The sequence below is a fragment of the Amblyomma mixtum genome, chromosome 3, assembly GCF_055824585.1.
Source record: "Amblyomma mixtum isolate Tamu chromosome 3, ASM5582458v1, whole genome shotgun sequence".
NCBI lineage: Eukaryota > Metazoa > Arthropoda > Arachnida > Ixodida > Ixodidae > Amblyomma > Amblyomma mixtum.
Genome location: NC_143014.1, coordinates 251,479,966 through 251,499,161, shown reverse-complemented (window position 1 = coordinate 251,499,161; position 19,196 = coordinate 251,479,966). Strand labels below are relative to the sequence as shown.

The 19,196-nt window shown below is 47.7% G+C and overlaps 1 protein-coding gene across 1 annotated transcript in view; it reads left to right on the top strand.

Moving 5' to 3' along the window:
- Window positions 1-19,196, top strand: part of LOC149354334 (cytochrome P450 4c3-like) — a 74,704-nt gene that overhangs the window by 20,038 nt on the left and 35,470 nt on the right. The gene's annotated exons all lie outside the window — the stretch shown is intronic.

Below are 19,196 nucleotides of genomic sequence, written 5' to 3'. Positions count from 1 at the left end.
TGGTCTTACTGAAATATTTGAATTGTCCTGTGTTATCCCGGGCATTATTATGTATATTGTTTTCCTCGGCGGGAAAGCTATGAAAAATTTTCTGTTACGCCCCGCTACTGTAATGCCGCTGCTCTAGAATGGATATAAATGTATGAATAAAAAATAAAAAAATGCTACCTCCTGTGTAGACGAGGTCCAGGATACAAATGCACCACCGTATACGGACTGTACGGCGCGTGCAGTCATGAAAAAACCCGTCGTTATCCTCAATCTGCAGACATCACTTGTTGTAACTGCCTAAATATCCCAAAAAGCAGCATGTTCATGAACGCTTGATATGTCGCGTGTACATACACCTGCCCACGTGAACAATGCGTCAATCGCCTTCCGAGCATTCCGCTTTTTCTGGTGGTCCATGAAGTCAGGGTCCTGCTTTCGGTATAAAAAGGGCTAAACTTTACAGCGCTTATGAGAGACGTGTAGCGAAAATACAACCACGACTACACGACGGTTCACTACATATAATAAATTAACTGCTAAAGGCAGCAAAGGGTGCTCATGCAGACATGCGCCCTTGCTATTCCCGGCAAAAGTAAATAATCCACGTCTCGTGGTATCACTTCGCGCGGCGCCGCGGATTGGTTGAGGAGCTTTTCGACATGATGCTACTTACTTCTATTACTACTCTTTCTTCTTCCGGTAGTAAGAGCGCCAAATAATGCCGTACTGCGCAATCTTCGTATCAAACCCCATCAAGTCTTTCCGAGAGCAGCAACGTTGAAATCTCCGACCGGAACTGTGGCCGGTACGGCAAAAAACAATTAAGCACGCACACGTAACCGACGAGAACGTAGCAGGAGGAAAAAAAGGTAACGAAGCAATTTAAATGAACGCTGATAAAACGGGAACAGACCCTCGCAGCGAAGTCGCGAGATGACGAGACCTGTACAGGCGTGCCAAAGCCGGCGGCTAGCGGCATAACCGCGGCAGCAATGAGTGAGCTCAGTTAAAATAAAAAATATGTATTTTATTAAAACAAAAGCGTCGTTCTTTCTGGTGAAGTGGTTATGACTAAAATGTTTTTAAGTTCGACTAACCGGTATAGCATTTTAGGTTATGGGTCACAAATATATGCTAAAAAAAAGTTTATTTCATTTTTATGTTTGTCTACTACCTTCATTTTGGCGCTTCAGTTCGACTGCCGCCGATTCCCGCAAACTGATGTCGCTGGAACTTTGTTCTGGGCCGTTGTAGAGACACGCCTTGCCGATCCATCTGATTTGATATTACGGGTGACATCGCTGAGTGCACGACGTGGCCTGACCCGGCGGACGAATCGCAGTGTGGCGCGTAGTACTCACGCGATCTCCTCGTTGAGGTCGTGTAGCTGCGTCATTGCCCAAGAGTTTGCCCGCGTGCCGAGCTCCGCATTACGCCCGCCTGAGTCACACCGCGCGCCGGATACTGCATGGTTAATGTTACTCAATTAGTGCCATAGTTTTGTCCCGAGAAATTTGAATGGCATCCTCTCAAGGTCAGCCTGTGTAAGGTCACGGCAAGGACTCCTGCGCTGAATACTCCGGCTTCCTTTGTCTCGCCGAGCAGTTGGTGTTTCCTGCTGTTCTTTGTTTCTGGCAAGATTTCAATTATGAAAACGGCATTGTTAGAAGCTCAGGTAAGCAAAATTTTATTCAACCATGCTAAATCTCGCATTCGAAGCACCAGCAACGGAACATGCCGTGGCTAGGTACCGGGGCTTCCGGAATAGCCTGTGGTGTCGCCGTGCTTCGAAGATGTTAGGGTCTGCGGGCACGTGTGCCAGTTTCCTTCATATCCCTCTCTGCGTTCCCTTTATTTCCCTCCAGTTGTTGTGTTCGCCATACGATATATATTTGTCTCATGCTGAGGTGTGATCGCGAAGTAAAAAATTGCGCTGCTGCAAGCCCTCAGCCTTAGTTGAGTTTGGCGCTGTGACACCTGCTACGAGGATTTTCATTGAAAGAAAGCTTTCATTTCAAGATGAAAAAAGTGGTCTTGTTTCACGCGTGTTTTCGAGTATAAAGAAAAGCATGCGCGCTGGGCCACTGCACGTAAACAAACGAAGAAAACATCCGTGCACTATATTGTTTCACCCGCTGATGACCGCGATGGTTGTGTATACGTTACCGGATGAACTTGCCCGGCTCTTTATTCAGCTCTGCGTCCTACGTAACAGCCGAAGCAGCAGTGCTGCTTCAGGGATACTGCTGACTTGTGTATATCTTTGCAGTCGCCCTACCACAAAGCAGCATCAATTCAACGAACCTACTTTAAAAATTTTAACTCGTCCGAATAGCCATTCGACGAGTTACTTGCACCCGCCAGCGACAAGGAAGCCGACGAACCGCCAAAGCTGCTCATGACGTTTAGCTTCCCCGCCTCCGTCTCAGCAGCAGTGATCGCCTTTGAATACCCTAGGGCTGCCATAAGAAAGCCATCATCACACAGCATCCAGACCACCGCTGGTGTCCGCTTTAAATGGCTACCTGATAAGCTCACTTCAGGAAAACGCTCTCTCCTCCACCTACGCATCGGGCGTTGTTGGACATCGGTCAGGCGTCACCTCCACGAGAGAGCCGAGTCACCCAGATCCCAGTCTGCCACTGTTTGCCAGTCTTCCACTTATCCAATTCGATAGAATCAGCGCAAATTAGGACAGTACGCTTTATTTATTGTCGAACTCGATATACCAGAAAGTTTCTTCCCTATAACAATCCTTAAGTTTCTTGAAACATAGTGGAAGACGGAAATTAAGTCCCCTGTCTTTTTCCGCTCCCTTTACTACAGCAACACCACCTTCGCGTCCAAGCATATCAGAGAAGCACACCACATATCGTCTCGTAGCAACCGCGCGCATAAAATTCACCCTGTCTATGCTCACACGAACAAATATCAAAATTACACATTAGTTATTTCTATTGTGGAATTAAATGCTCTATCTTCTAGCATTGTGGCTATTAGTGAACTGTTAACTTCTTTCTGCTCTCCGTTACTAACATATCTTGAATCAGACGCAGCATTCCAGTCAGCTTGAATTTGCCGCCTTTGTATGTATTTTACTTCCTTTTGTGTTGTCTGTTCGTAGTTCAATATTATATTGTGTTTATTGCATCCATACCCAAAATGTACTACATTAAGCCGATTGAATAATGCATTCTATGTTCTTTGTTCTTTCGTTCTTGTTTTGCCTTATATTTGCATCATTAAGATCAGAACAAGTGCATTTATGCAATCATTTTGCTCCTTCTCCCTTACAAAAATGGGCGTTGAGTTTCTGGTGTCATGTTCATGCATTCCTTGTGACACATTAGAAAGTCACCACGAAGTCAGGTATTCATGTCTTTCGACAATAAAAACTCAGCAGAGACTCTTTTTCGTTAACACAGAAGATTTCCTTATGTCATCGGCCATCAGACACTCAAGTGACTTTTCTCGCCGTTAACCCCCATGCAGAAATATACCACAACAGATTCAGATGTTATTTCACACGAATTTCTCTCATGCCATTGCCTTTGTGGTACTCACAAAGGCATGCATGAAATAAATGCAGCAAGCGCCGGAGGCACTAAGAGGGAAGGGGGTGCATGGGGGGGGGGGGGGCTATAATTTACGCTTTTATGAGTGTGTCGGCACTCTAGAAAGAGAGAGGTTGTTTACTGGTCAGTGAAGGTTGTTTTGAAAAAAAAAAATATGCTTGTCGACAGCTATTGAAACATTCATTACACGGAAAGTTCGATTTTTTTTTTTTTGCTCTTTAGTGTCCAGATTAGTGGTCGTTACCTGTGATCATTATTCAATGCGATGAACGTACCGCGCGGTATCGTTAATACGAGTGACCAAAAAACGTGCTACCAGCAAGGGTGAAAGGAACTTTTCTTTTTGTCTGCAAAGTGCAAAATATAGGCTAGAAGACGCTGATACAGCAACGAACAACTTAATATCAAAGGCTAGCTCAATCGCAGGCTCCATATAGTGCGTCACATCGAAAGCGTAAGCGCGCGCTGTTTTCAATATAACTCCGAACAGTGCAGAAAGGAACGCAACAAGAAAAAAAAAAAAACAAGTGACAAGCATGCGATGTACCAGTGTACAAGATAAAAAAAAGAAGACAGCGCAGTCTCTCGATCTTCAGTCACCTCCTCATGTGTGTTCACAACATTCAAACGTTTAGCTGGATTAGAAAGATGTGAGTAGCTAATATGCTCGCAGGTTTTGAAGCTACCTAGCGCATTATTCGAGTAATTTGGTCCCCGGAGTGCAGTTTTGCACAACGCTGTTGTCTGTACCATGGATTAGGAGCGCTAAGACAGTAAAACGGACAGCTGTCGCCCTGAGACTTGTAGTTTCCCAAGCGGTTTGATACGGCCAATGCGCTGTATGTCAAGGCTCAGAAGACGTTGGCACTTCCAACAGGCCTGAAAGGTCCTTCTGAACAACGTTGTTGTCCCGTGCGAGCATGTAGATGCTCGCAATGGAAAGAACAAGAAACAACTATGGCTGCGCATATGACGCCACATAAGCTGACTAGTTAACGTCTGGTGGCGTGGTGTAGTATTCTGCTTCCGGCAGCCGAGCTGAACGGATCGCAGGGTCATGGGCTCCAGCGGAGCAGCGATAGCGGCCTTTGACGGCCGCGGAAACAGGATCGATGACTGCGGTGATAAGGATTACCAGATTATTTTGCCGACACTGCCAACAGGACGTGTTGTTTTCAACACCGTTTTTCTTCACGGCAACGTGCGAGCGAGGCCGTTCCGGGTCGAGGATTTCCGTGACGCCCTGGCCGAGACTGGTACGCTCCCCGACGTAGTCGCGTTGGGGGCGTACCAAATCAACCACGTGTGGGCGGTTACCCTGCGGAGCACGGAGGCAGCAAAGAAGTTGCTCGCCTTCAATGAGCTGCAAGTTAAGAAACGCCGCTGCCTCATTATTGACCCAGAAGACCAGCAGGTAAAGCTGCGGCTACACTGGATGCTTCACGGCGTGGCCGACGACGACATCCGGACGGCATTCACGGCGTTTGGCAAAGTGACCGACGTTACGCGTGAGCGGTGGCGGATACAAGGCGTCAATGACAAGAGCTCAACGACAAGAACGGTCCTACTGAAGTTGAAGCCCGGCTTGAAAGTGGATGACCTGCCACACCAGGTACGTGTCGCCGGAGAGTTGGCTCTTGTCGTAGCGCCTGGGCGTCCAATGCAGTGCTTGCGCTGCCATGGTACAGGCCACGTGCGGCGTGAATGCAAGGTTCCCCGCTGTACGAAATGCCGGCGGTTCGGCCACGTGGATAATGAGTGTGTCCGCACTTACGCGGTGGCTACGGGCGGGGCGTCGAAAGACGACTCTGCGGAACTCCTGATGGATGTAGTCGAGGCTGAAGAATCTGCGAAAGGCATAGAGGAACCCGAAACGCAAGCAGGATCGACGGGCTCTTCGATGCCGGACGCAAGCCGATGCCGGACGCAGCAAGCCGATGCCGGACGCAGCGATGCCGGACGCAAGCCTGAGGGGGCAGAACCTACTAGAAAGGAGACGGAGGCGTCGAGCGGTGAAGTAAGCGTGCCAGCGCTCCAAGAAACCGAGCCAGCGACTCTGACCGAGGAGAACCTTGACCAGAGCGGCGCCCGCACGACCGGCGTCCCTGCCCCAGCGAAGCGGCCACACGCCCAGACCGGAACCGAAGACGACAAGGCGGAAGCCCCCAGCGTCGAAGAGCCGCCGGCAAAAACGACCCAAGGACGGCGGTCGTCCATCCGGACACGATCAAATGTGTCGACAGAGAGGAGAGCCCGTGACAAGCCGCCCCCGCTGCCAGGCCTGGCACCAGCACCGGATGGCTCCGGTGTCAATGATGTCGTCTAGCCAAGCGCTAGACGTGAAGGGTAAGCACCATGTTCCCGGCCTCTTTCTTCTGCATTAAAATGGCTCATGCGTTCCCCATGAAAGTCGGTACACTTAATGTCAGGGGAATGGCAAGTAAGAAGATGCAGAGCCAGGTGTACCGCCTTTTAACTGAGCACGACATTGACGTCCTGGCAGTGCAGGAAACGAAAATTGAGGGGGAAGAGGAGACCGGGAGCATGGTGAGACTTTTCACGTCTAGGTTTTTTGCAGTTGTCGCTCACGCTGTAGGAACGTCTGCGGGTTGTGTCATCTTTGTAAAGAATGTACCGGGACTTGAGGTTCAGGCATATACGGCGTGTCCTTCGGGTCTATTTGTTTTGGTTGACCTCCTGTACGACAAAACATATTGGCGCATCATTTGTGTGTACGCCCCAAATGCGGTGGATGAGAGGACAGCGTTTTTTCAACGCGTACAAAAGCACATCAGTTGTGAGAGATGCCTGATCGTAATGGGTGACTTCAATTGCGTCCTGAGGGGCTGTGACAAAACCAGTGCAAGGGCATTTAGGGACAGAAGCACTGAAGTACTCTCAGAAATTATAGACACGTGCAACCTCGATGATGTGGCCGAATGTTTAGAAGGCGAGCGTTGTGTGAGACTCACCCATTTTCAACGGTCAAGCCATGCACGGCTAGATCGCATTTATGTGTCACAGAACGTTATTTCAAAATGCAGTAGCTACAATGTAGTACCGGTATCATTTTCGGATCATTGTTTAGTGAAGTGTGGGATAGGGACAAAGAAACGAGGAAATCAGTTTTCTTGGGAGATGTGGAAATTAAATAATAAGCTCATTACAGACGACATCTTTAGCAGGAAAGTAAACGAAGAAATCAGTAAATTAAAGCCGAGCGAGGAACTGAAAGTATGGCAGCAGTGGGAACTTTGCAAACAACAAATAAAAATAGCAGCAATCGAAAGGTCAAGCTGCATACGACAAGAGGAGAAGCGTGCGGAGGACAATTTAAGATCTTTACTAGCTAGACTTCTCGAACGAGAAAGCGAAGAGCCGAGCAAATGGATGGATGACATTAGGAAAATAAAAAATAAGATTGAACTCTTTGAAGAAGAACGCTATCGTGGCGCACTGGTGCGGGCTAGGGCGCAAGATATAGCTGATGGGGAGACACCTTCAAAACGAGCGCTAGGAATGGAAAAAACGCATGCTCAACGAAACCACATTGAACAGATTGAATGGGGCGGGGCGTTATCTGGAGAAAGCGGGCATATCCAGCAGGCATTTCTTGAATATTATCAGGCGCTGTTTGCAAAGCAAGAAGTGGATGTGAGCGCATTCAAGGAAAAGTTTCTTGGCGCTTTGCCGCGATTAGATGACGAACAGAAAGAAATGCTGGAGCTGTCGATAACTGCGTCGGAGGTCGAGCAAGCGATAGAAAATTTGAACCTGGGAAAATCTCCTGGACCTGATGGGTTAAGCGCCGCTTTTTACAAAGCATATAAACACGAAATAGTGCCAGTACTGACAGTAGTTTTTAACGAAGCCTACAAAGAAAATGAATTGCCCCCGTCTTATGGTAAATCCCATACAGTGCTAATTCCTAAATCCGATGACGCAGAAAAGTTAAAGCAGGTCACAGCATATCGTCCTATCGCCCTCACAAACGTGGATTATAAAGTGTTCATGAAGATTTTAGCCCGTAGACTACAGTCAGTAATTCAGGATATAGTCGGTCCCCACCAGACGTGTGGGATCAAGGGACGCTCTATTGTTTCCAATATTCATAAAGCGAGGTGTGTGCTGGAATGTTGTGATTACACAAATAGCTGTGTAGCCATCCTTCAGCTAGATCTTGAGAAGGCATTCGATTGTGTTTCGCACGATATCCTGTTCTGCATACTCGACCATGTGAATTTAGGGTCCATTATTTGTGAGGGAGTGGCCTTGGCGTACCGGAGCTGCACGACAAGATTAATTGTAAATAAGAGTTTGGGGGCCCCCATTAGCCTGCAGCGTTCGGTGCGCCAGGGTTGTCCCCTCAGCCCTCTGCTATTCTGCATTTACATTGAAGCGTTGTGTTTGAATATCATGGAAAGTGAAAAAATTCGAGGATTCCAGCTACAGGCAGCAGAAGTTAAGCTGATGGCTTATGCGGATGATGTCGCGGTGTTCACAGTGAACCGGGAAGGTATAACCGAGGCCGTGGCATGCGTAAAAGAATTCACCAAGATCACCGGTAGTAAAGTGAATTGGTCAAAGTCCCTGGGGCTTTGGCACGGAGGATGGCCAACGAAGCCCGGCAATTTTGCAAACGTGTCCTGGGTGACGACCCCAGTAAAGTACTTAGGCGTCCCACTGGGCGGTTATCGCGATAGCGATTCGTACTGGAAAGCACAGACGCAAGCCACGCGTGAAAAGGTGGAAAGGTGGAAAGGGCGACACCTTTCAATTTTCGCAAGGGCCACAGTGTGCAATCTGTTTTTTATGTCTAGGCTGTGGTACGTGATGCAAGTGTTGCATTGTGCAAGGATGAACGTACAGAGACTGCACCGGATCTTTGCCGTTTTTGTGTGGGCTGCGGACTGGGAACGCTGCAGCCGGACCAATTTGTTTAGGCGGGTGAAGGATGGCGGCCTGAGTCTGGGACACTTATTTCTGCGGCAGATTGTAAGCAGATTTTGTTTTGAGCGCGATGTAAGCGATCCGTTTTTGCGCACTGTGTGCCAATTAAGGCTCGGAAATGCACTGCCGGACTTCGTTGTCACAACCGAAAGTTTCTCGGGACGTATTTTTGGTTACTTTAGAGAGGTTGTCGCGAGTGTTCGATTCCTGTCTGTTCGATTTTCGTATGAATATTTATCTTCTGTTAGCAGGAAGAAGTTGTATAAAGATTTGTGCGATGTAGTTCTTCCACAACCTATGTACAGGGCCTTATACAATGGAGGCCAGGGACGCGACGTACTTAAGCGTGTGAAGGCGATGCAGGTGCCGCCAAGTGCAAAAACTTTTTTCTTTAAATTACATACCGGAACACTACCAGTAAAGGAATTCTTGGAAAGGAAGCAGTTATTTCTACCTTGGGGATCACATTGTTTAATTTGTAAACAACCAGAAACAATAGACCACGTTTTTTTGCACTGTTGGGAGGGGGTATACTTTTGGGACATCTTGCAACGGACTTTAAAAAAGGAATTTCCGCTCGACGCTCATGGTATTCGGTACTTGCCTGTAGAGAGTGAGGATGGGACACCATTCGACCTCATTATGCTAATGGGCCTCCATTGTATTTGGCGCTCCAGAATGGCAGGATATCATTGCGATCCTGATGCACGGCCAGCACGGATCTATTTTCGGGAGTGCATGCATAAGTATATTGAAGTTCAGAAACTTGCTCCTGAAGCTCCCGAGTGGCTCGAAAGAGTCGAGCCTTTGGTGACGCTTAAGGAGTTTTAATATGATGAAGCCACGCACCCCCGGACGGATAGTGTTGTTAATTATTGCTCATTGCGCTCTGTAAGTGTATTTGTGTACTGTGGTTCTTGCCGAAGTCAGGCAATAAATAAAAAAAAAAGGTGGCGTGGTGTAGTGGTTAGTGTGGTAAGATGGGGAGTCTGAGGTTAGTGGTTCGAATCCTCGTGAAGGCCGGCAGTTTTTATTTAACTTTTTTTTTGTTTTTGTTTTTGCTCCACTTTTTTATTTTGGCTCTTATTTTGCATTATTGATCCCCATATTTGGATCAGGTTTCGCAACGGCAGGTAGGACACGAGAGAGTCAAGAAAAAATCATCAGAAAAGCATACATTAAGAACACACTAGAACCACGGTGGCCAATTTGTTTTAGAAAGCCATTAGGAATTCATTAGGAAAATCACCAGAAAGTCATGAGAAAGGCATAAGATCCTAATGTCAAAAGTCACTAGACTTTCTAAAGAAAGTCATTAGATTTTTTCTTAAGGGCTGTTTCTTGATAAATTGCTTTTTTGAGGAAAGGAAATGGCGCAGTATCTGTCGCACATATCTCGGTGGGCACCTGAACCACTCAGTAAGGGAAGGGTGGAAGGTGGGAGTGAAAGAAGAAAGAGAGAAAGAGGTGCCGTGGTGGAGGTCTCCGGAATAATTTTGACCACCTGGGGATCTTTGACGTGCGCACAGCACACGGGCGCCTTTTGCGTGCCGCCTCCAACGAAACGCGGCCGCCGCGGTCGGGTTCGAACCCGGGTACTCTGGCTTGGTAGAAGAGCGGTTTAACTACTGAGCCGCCTTCACCACCTTGAAACTGTGTTATCCGCTCACGACACTTATGTAATGCCCAAATTGGCCCTTAGGATACCTAAACCAATAAACTTGATCCGTAAACTTGATCTTTTCCATTGCCCTTTTAACTTTATTGCTTTTACCGCTTTTATTGGTTTTTACCTTTTTGTTTTTATCGGTTTTTGTTATCAGTATCAATTTTCATCTTCACGAGGACTGGCGTTTTTTCCCTGTTGTTTTTCTTGCCTCCATTGAAACTTCTCACCTTCACGTGTTATATTAGTTAAGATCTTTGGTTTGCTTGTGCGGCTTGTGTAATCATGACCTTTAGATTCCACTTGTTCTTGCTTTCCTTGTGTGGTACGCCCCCCTGACATGGCTGTATATATACGTTGCATCCGTACTTCCGAAATAAAGTTGTAAGTTCAGCGCTCCTGTCCGTCGTGTTCCGCCTTTTTCTTGTCTGTTGCGTTTTTTTGCGCTGGTTTGTTCACAAGCATGTCCTACCAACTAGCCCAACAACAAGTGTTGATCCGTAACAAAGGAAAAAGTATGGGTGCACCAAATTACATCACTTGTTGGAAAGACGATAGCATTATAATCAGTGAATTTTAGGAGAGACCGGAACGCAGGGTGAGGGCGGGGCGAGGTGGAAGGAGGCACATCACTTTACCTGGTGACCTCATAACTGTCGCGAGCAATTATCGAATTTTATGACATCATAGCGCCGGAATTTTTCCGCGATGCAGGTGGAGAGTAGGGGTAGAGAGGCGGCGAGGGGGAGGTGTGGCAGGTGGCAGTTCTCTTGACGTGATGACGCAACAACTGTCCTGAGAAATGAGCGAATTTTATCACAGAAAGGCTTCTGTTTGCGGCTATGCAAGCAGAGATAGGGCGATGTAAATGCCTTGACTAAATAGAGAATTTTATCACAGACCGCAACGTCATTCCTTTTTCGTGATGCGGCCTCTAGTGCTATCCAAATAGCTCAGGCAGCAGCCGTAGTGTCGCGAATGCGGGTGACCTTTAGCCTCTCTTCTCTGTGGCGCCGTCACCGCGCATGACGAATCACACCTCAAACGGAGTCGCTTGCTGGCCTCATCCGTAACTGGCCTCACACGCCTCGCACGCACCGACTAACCTCCACGCAATTACCCCGCTCGCGTTGTTCCGACCGCCGCGTTTTCGTAAGCAAAGAAAAGCTATCTAAAGGAACAGCGCGCAAACGCCAAAGCGCGATCTCGAAAGGGATGTGCCCATAATTTTTGCCGCTGCGATGTCGAAAAAATTAAGGGGGGCTCTTTGTTGACCTAAAGTGCGGTGAGGCGATATCGCGGTGTTGCTGCTTGTGTCACTGATGTGTGGTTAAGATGTTAATAAAGTACACAATTATTTGGAAATCTTAAATGCTGGAGACACTGGAGGGCGTTTGGGAGCCGTCCGTCTGATTCTACGCCTTTCTGCAAACACTCTCCAGCGTCCTAGACAAGGTGAACTACATATGCGTTGGCAGGAAGTAGCGCAGCTATTAGCATGCTCGGCTGCGGAACGGAAGGATGGTGGTTAAAATCCCATCGTGCACAAAGATTTTTTTTTCTGGTCTGACTAGAAAGGTGTGACACCTCTGCTGACAACCTTCTGTCGACAACGATGAGGCATCAAACGCTTTCGCCTTAATAGAAACGTCGTTGAGGCCGTAGCAACGACACTTCTGTTTTTATGAACACGATGTTTTGGTTGAATTCACTGCCGCACTTGACGTGTTTCTATATAGACGAAACACAAAAACGCCTCTTCATTGCGTAGTACGTGTCTGAAGACCCCAGTTGTCCTAAAACGATACGATCTGCTTCAATGCCAGTTCTTGTTGCTTAGAGATGTTTTTTGAAGAGGCGAAGGCAGACAATTAGACTACAGATTGCTGCCGGTCGAGAAATCGAATTAATGCCCCCCTCCTCCGGTTCTTAAGAGACTTGGAATGTCTAGTCACCAGCGGTAAGAAAAAATCTAGCAAATACGGACCGCCTACGAGTATATCCGGCGGGGTATGCTAGCTGTTAGCTGAAACTGCCGAAGCCAGAGGTGCTGGGTACATTAGTAGGCGAACGCACGCGTACAAATCAGCCGTGCGTCAGGCGCTTCAACGTTCCATTTTAAACGTCGTAGTGCAGCCCGCTGGTGTATTTTGCGCTTTTTTTTTATCAACTTCATCTCATGTCCTTCAATGAGGCCAGCCGTCTGCGACCAAAGTTACTTGGTCATATCACTCATGATGACGCTGTTCAAACTCCGTCTACAAAAGAGCTTTCTCTCATTCCGCATCAACAGAAAAGGAAAGGTAGTGGCTTATTACTCAACCAACGCGAATTTTTGAGCGCTGTGATTCCTCAATTTCGTGGGCGTTCCGGGAAACAGTCCAATCACAAAAAAATGCTATTGGTTTTATATTTTTCTCACGTCAAGAAAATGAAACTTTAGCAGGGAGCAAAAATAAGTTGCGAGTGTTTCCTCAGCCAACACCATGGCCCCAATTCATTCGTGTCGTTGCAAAAGCGCCCCAAGTGTGTTTTACCCTTCAATACTGAATCGAAAGCCGCACATAATTCCTCTATGTACGGTCCCAAGACCAATTTGGGCCTGCAACTTCAAGCCCGGGCCACACCCAGGCCTGACGAAAGAGTACAGTAGCCTGGGCCGGGGCTTTCGGGCCTGCCCGAGCCTGTGCTGTGTTATATTCCGCCGCACTGCAAGCCCTACGATGAGCCCGTAACGGCAAGCTGCCGCATTTCGACGGCAATGGTCAGTTTGTCTTTCTGCCCGCCTGCAGCTTTAGGTCATAGTTGTTGTTACCCGTGGAGAGTATGTATAATGTGTTTTTTACCTTTTCACTGTACTGATTGCTCACTACCCTTCTTATGCGAAAATGTCGAGGGTCTTGCCAATAAGTAAGTCCAATTTCAAATATGATCTAAGCACCAACTTCGGCAACAACGTTATTAACGGCGAAGGTGATGAAACTAATCTTATTTATGCCGTCTTTCGGATGCAGGAGAGGTTAGTGGAATATCTATAAATTTTTGCCCTGCAGCCGATTAGATAGGTTGTTGTTGATTATTAAGATGATACATTTATTCTAGCCCAGCAGCGTGCTCTCGTGGACAGCAGCGCTGTTGATCGTGGCGTGGTTTGTTAAGCGCTGGTACCTGCCATGGCTGCGGACTTGGCTGGCGCTGAGGCCCTTGCCAGGACCTTGGGGTGGGATACCGATCTTGCATGTGGTCAGTGCGTCTTGGCTATACAGGAAGACACGCACTATTGACTCCTTCCCAGAAGGTGAGTGCTACGGTGGAAAATAGGCTCACTTAAAGCAGTAACCTGACTGAGTTGCAGTGAGTAATGCGGGCAGTGGTTCCAAACTCTCTGGAGTTGAAAAATCTATAAATTATGTCGCGCTGACTTCGCCGCCGAGCAAAAAAACTTAGCGGACTCTTAATCGTCGCCTTTAAGAATAGAACGCGAAGGCTTCAACAGGCCGCCGCCGCTGCTTATTGTCAGCTGCTACCGGCAGCCGCGCGTGGGGCGGGAAGGGCGTGCCGTTTGGAAGCAGCTGCGTGCGTGGAAGCAGCTGCATGAGCAAGTCCGGCGCCGCGGGTGCTACGACTCTGTCTGTCCGTCTGATACATCTGAAGTGAAAGACGTAACGAGTCATTACTAGGCACAATTAAGTCGTGACTAACTAGTTATTAACCAGTAATGACTTGTTAGTCATCAGCCAGTCATGACTAGTTAGCCATTATCCAATCATGACTGGTTAGTCATCAACTACTTAGTCATGACTAACTATTCATTAGCCTGTCATGACTCGTTAGTCATGACTGGTTAGTCATTAACCAACCGTGACTAGTTAGTCATTAACCAATAATGACTAGTTAGTAATCAACCAATACTGAATAGACAGTCACCAACTAATTAATCATGATTAACTAGCCATTAACTAGTAATGAACTAATTAGCAATGACTCGTTCGTCATTAACCGGTCATGACTAATAAGTCTAACCAATCATGACTAGTTAGTCATGGCTGACGACTAATTAGTGATGACCAATTAGTAATTACCCATGACTAACCATGACCAATTAGACATGACTAGCCAATCCACTCCGCCCCATAGCAGCCTCGTGTGTGCCTACGGCCGTCGTCTCGTTGGTGGCAAGGCTTTCGCCTCGCGCACTTTAGATCGTCAAAGTGCCCTCAGAATTTTTCGCCACGAACGACTCGACGGAGCCAGTCCTCTCGCCTCTTCTCTTCAATCTGGCCATGATGAAGCTCCCTACCCTGCTGGGTGAGGTCCCGGGTGTGCAGCATGCCCTGTACGCGGAGGACATCACCCTCTGGGCAACACACGGTTCAGTTGGAGAAATCGAGGCCAACCTGCAGCAAGCGGCGGCTATTGTGGACGATTATGCACACCGCTGCGGCCTTGAGTGCTCCCCGAACAAATCGGAATTCGTGCACATACGTCCCAATCCAAGGTGCACAACCAAAATTGCCCTCTCCCTGCTTAGTGGCCCGATACCTGAACACGATGAAATCAGAGTATTCGGACTCTACGTACAAAAGAACCGCAAGATTGACACCACGCTGAAGAAACTCCGCAAGGTGGGGGATCAGGTGGGCCGTATGGTCCGCCGGGTATCAAACAAACGAGGGGGGTTGCGATGCAAAGACGCCCTGCGGCTGGCGAATGCATTCGTAACCAGTCGAATCCTGTATTCGGCACCGTACCTCCACCTGCGCAAATGCGATGAGAACGCTTTCGAAGTGATTCTCCGAAAAATCTATAAGAGAGCTCTCGACCTCCCAATTGCAACATACAACCAACGTCTCCTCGGCCTGGGGATGACGAACACCTTTGGGGAGCTGCGCGAGGCTCATCTCAGCAATCAATACTTGCGGTTAAGCAAAACACGTGCGGGTAGCCGCCTACTGACCCGCCTCCACATCAATTACACAACCCAAGAGGAGAAGCGGGTATCCATGCCCGAGGCCTGGCGCTTCGCACTAAAGGTTCGCCCCCTCCCCAATAACATGACAAAAGATGCCCATGATGGCCGCCGCCTCGCGCGAGCGGAGGCCATTTCCAAGCAGTACGGTGCTCGACCAGGGGTATTTTACACGGACGCGGCAGGTCCACACCATGGGGGTTGGTACACGGCTGCCGTTGTCCACCAAAACAACCCAGTTCAGGGCCTCACCTTCCGTGCCCCCAACATTACATTCGCGGAGGAAGTTGCTATCGCACTTGCAGCTGCGGATCCAGCGTCCCGAGTCATTATCACCGACTCAAGAGAAGCTTGCCGCAATTTTCAACAGGGCCAAATTCCAGATCGTGCTTTCCAAATTTTACGCAGATGTGAGTACCGGGATTTCCCAACCCGGCGCACCATCATCTGGGCCCCAGCACATGCGGGGATAGAGGGAAATAAGGTAGCGGACACTACCGCCCGCGCGCTTAACCACCGGGCATCGCCTCTCTCGCCGCCTGATCCGGCTACTGATTTTAATCCGGCTATTACTTTTCGGGAGATCTCTCTCCTGTATCAAAACGCTCACGGCCGATACCCACCCCCCTGTAAAGGCCTCAATAAGGCAGAGGAGCGTTGGCTACTTCGCCTCTACACCAACACGGTACTGTGCCCGGCAGTGCTCAAACATTTCAATTCGGCCTTTTCGGGCGAGTGTCCACACTGTGGGGAAGTGTTTGCGGACACGTATCACATGGTGTGGGCATGCCCTGCCAATCCTGCTTTCCCACCCCACCCCCACCCCACCCGAGAGGACTGGGAGGCTGCCCTGCTCGGCTGCTCAACTCTCCAGAACCAACGAGCCCTGGTGACAACAGCCCGGGCCGCCGCGGAGGCCACAGGGGTCCCGGACTAGGGATCCCTCCTAGTGATTGTGAGGGCCGGGCCCTTCAGGCACGGTCCAAGCAATACCTCTCTTGTATATAGTATAAATAAATGTTTTACACCACCACCACCGGCAGTCCGAGGTTAGCCGCGGCAACCTCAGAAGACGCAGGCGACGCCGTCTTTTGCGCCTCACGAGCTCCTTAACGCTTTCGTGTTAAAAAGAAAAATGAAGTAACAGCACAGTATTATATAAGGCGCGTTTGCGCTCTGACATAGCGCACGGCGCAGCGACATCGCGTTGGCCAAAGCGCGACCGTCTGCACTCCAACAGGGCTCGAGTGCCAGCGCATTCGCCGGCGCCCAGTACGGAATCGTACCATCTCTATTCTGCGCCGAGCTCGCCTGCCGCTGCCGGCCCGACTAGAACGGTTCCTCCCCTTGCCTGGGCTGCGCTTCTTCGCGAATCTACGACAGATGGCGCGTCTTCCTTTCTGCGCATGCGCTCCTCCAGACATAGCCGCTGTGCCGCCTCGAAGTGGTTAAATTCTAGGCGGGTCGAATATGCGCCTGGCACGGCGTCGAGAACGTCGGCGTACAAACGCGCCTTAAGGGTCGGCGCACGTTTCATTGTGTTGGACTGTAACGATGTTGCCAATTGTCTTTATTGTTTACTAGTCCCTGATGTTCAGTGAAATAAAGTGCAAGCAATAATGTTTCTGGAATTTCGACTCAGTGTTGCTGAGCTGGATGCTAGTGACATTCTGGAAATGTTTGATGTATTTCTGGCTCTGTTTGCCTACAACACATTGTCATGAACAAACAACAGAAACTCGTGCTAAATAACTAACACAGAGTGGGAAAAAATACAAACGTCATGTCATATGCCTGGTTTAATAATCCCTGAATGCTTCTTTTTTTTTTACTCTATACGAAAGCGCTGCCGAGGTAACTCATTCAGAGTAGAGCACTGGTAGCGTTTTATTTTTTTGCGAACGTAGTGCTCATAAAGTTTTCTTGCATAATTATCAAAGAGAAAGCAAGGAACCTGGTTTTGAGCTGAAAGATGATTTTTACAGCATTCGTCAATGGTTTTGATTGCACCGGCGAAGAGCGTGGAAATGCAGTGACAAAAAGAGTGAAGTTGTCTCACTCTGACAGCAACGCTTTCAATGAAGAAGTCACTAACCAAGCCCTTTTTGGCAAAATTGTGCTACTAATTTGATCCCTTAACGGAATATAGCACAATGGAAAAAAAAACACTCATTGATTTTATCGGTCACGCACTTAAAGGGTTACGAGGCTTTCAGGAACATCTTTATTTTTTGATCGATTGAAATGAACATTTTTATCATGTTAGCAATGACTTTAAGACTACTTTCACAAAACTTTCGTATTATATCGAAAGAGCATTTGTGTGGAGTATTTGAGTGTTTGAGGAGCGATAGGTATGATCTTTGTGAGGCTAACGGGACCCTCGTCAACCACATAATATGGAATGCCAATACTCCCCACTTCCCTTTTAATTTTTTTTTCTGCAGCCGATGTGTCACCGTCGTTGTCCGAAAAATTTCCGAAGTGTCAGACGCCCGTTCCCGCAATCCCTTACAAAAATGCTTCTTGAGACAATGTTGGACTTCTCATGAGCAGACTCAACATGCCATGCTGAATTTTTGTTGGGACCAGGATGGCCTCGCGTTAATGAATTACTGAGGCCGAGTTGAAAGTCTACGGAAAAGTGGCCACTGCGCTAGAGTTGACCATCCTCAACAGAATTTCTGCATTGCTTTCATGTTTAGTTCATACTGAAATTACTGAGACGATTCAACGCATCATTCTGAATCTCGGTTGTGGTAAAAAATAAATCCTAGGAATACATTCGTATTGCATCAGATGGGCCTACCGATGCAATTTTCGGTGGTATATTCACATTTATTGCTACAATTTCTCGTTAACTTGACGCTGACATCCCCAGCCGTGTAGTACACCACACATACGCACGAACAAACATGTGTTAACATAAATACATACACTTTCGACTATACAACCATGAGATAAAGAACATAGAACAGCATTGCATATGAGTATACAACATGACCTCACTAAGAGTTCACAACTTTTCCATCTTGGGGGCCTAGCTGTGCGCAGGTAGTGGCTTGCCGATCAGCAAAGTTATGACAATCATAACTATTGCTATTTATTTATTTTATGTGTAGTAGAAGGACTCAAGTTCGCATGCAACGTTCTGTTAGTTGAAGACCTTGATTCATTCATAAACAACAAAAATAAAGCACTAATTAAGCGCCCTTTTTTATGGGCGCACATACGAATCCTCCGAAATAATGTATGCCTGAAAGAGCATATTGCACCACTAGCACTTCTTTCTATGCAAGAACATGGTTTAGAGCTGTTTACGAGAGTATTAACAGGTGCTGCATTCGTTGTTAATATCTATAATACGATAAGGTTCTGTTTACACGACGCATGTCGAAATGATTTAGTTTAGTTAGGCTTAGAAAAGGCTGATGAGACTCAATTCAATGTAAATCAACAGAAATTACTCAACAAATAATGGGGTCACTGCGTTCAACAAACATTTTGTTTAGCAGATGTTGTGTAGGCTAAACATACATTCGGTTCATGTTGGTTTTTAGTTGCTTCAACAAGAGCTGAATAAGGCGTCAACTGAAGGTCAAAAGTCATTTTTTTAAGGGATGGTCGCTGTTTTTGTCGAGCTATTTTGTCTTCACCTTTCAAGAAACATGTAACTAACAGGAAGACATAAAATGAATGGGCCTGTCTCCGAAGTTGAGATCTAATGGTGTGACACGTTCACACAAGTATTCCTGCAATGGCTCAACAGCCTAAAAGGCGGAAGCAACTTGGATGCAAAATGCTCCTTTCTAAAATAAGTTGTGGTCATTCCTGTGGGGCGGGCGGAAAGAGCAAGGTAGTTTGAAAGTGCGAGGTAGAATCACGAACAAAGGGGGGCCACAGTGAATCTTAGTGATCTTAGCTTTTCAGCAAACGGATTGATGCCTTTTACAATCACGAATTTCAGCACATCCGATGAACCTACATATTGGCATATAGACGGAGTGATAACGACTCTCTTGTGTGGGTCTTTAAGCGTTAAATA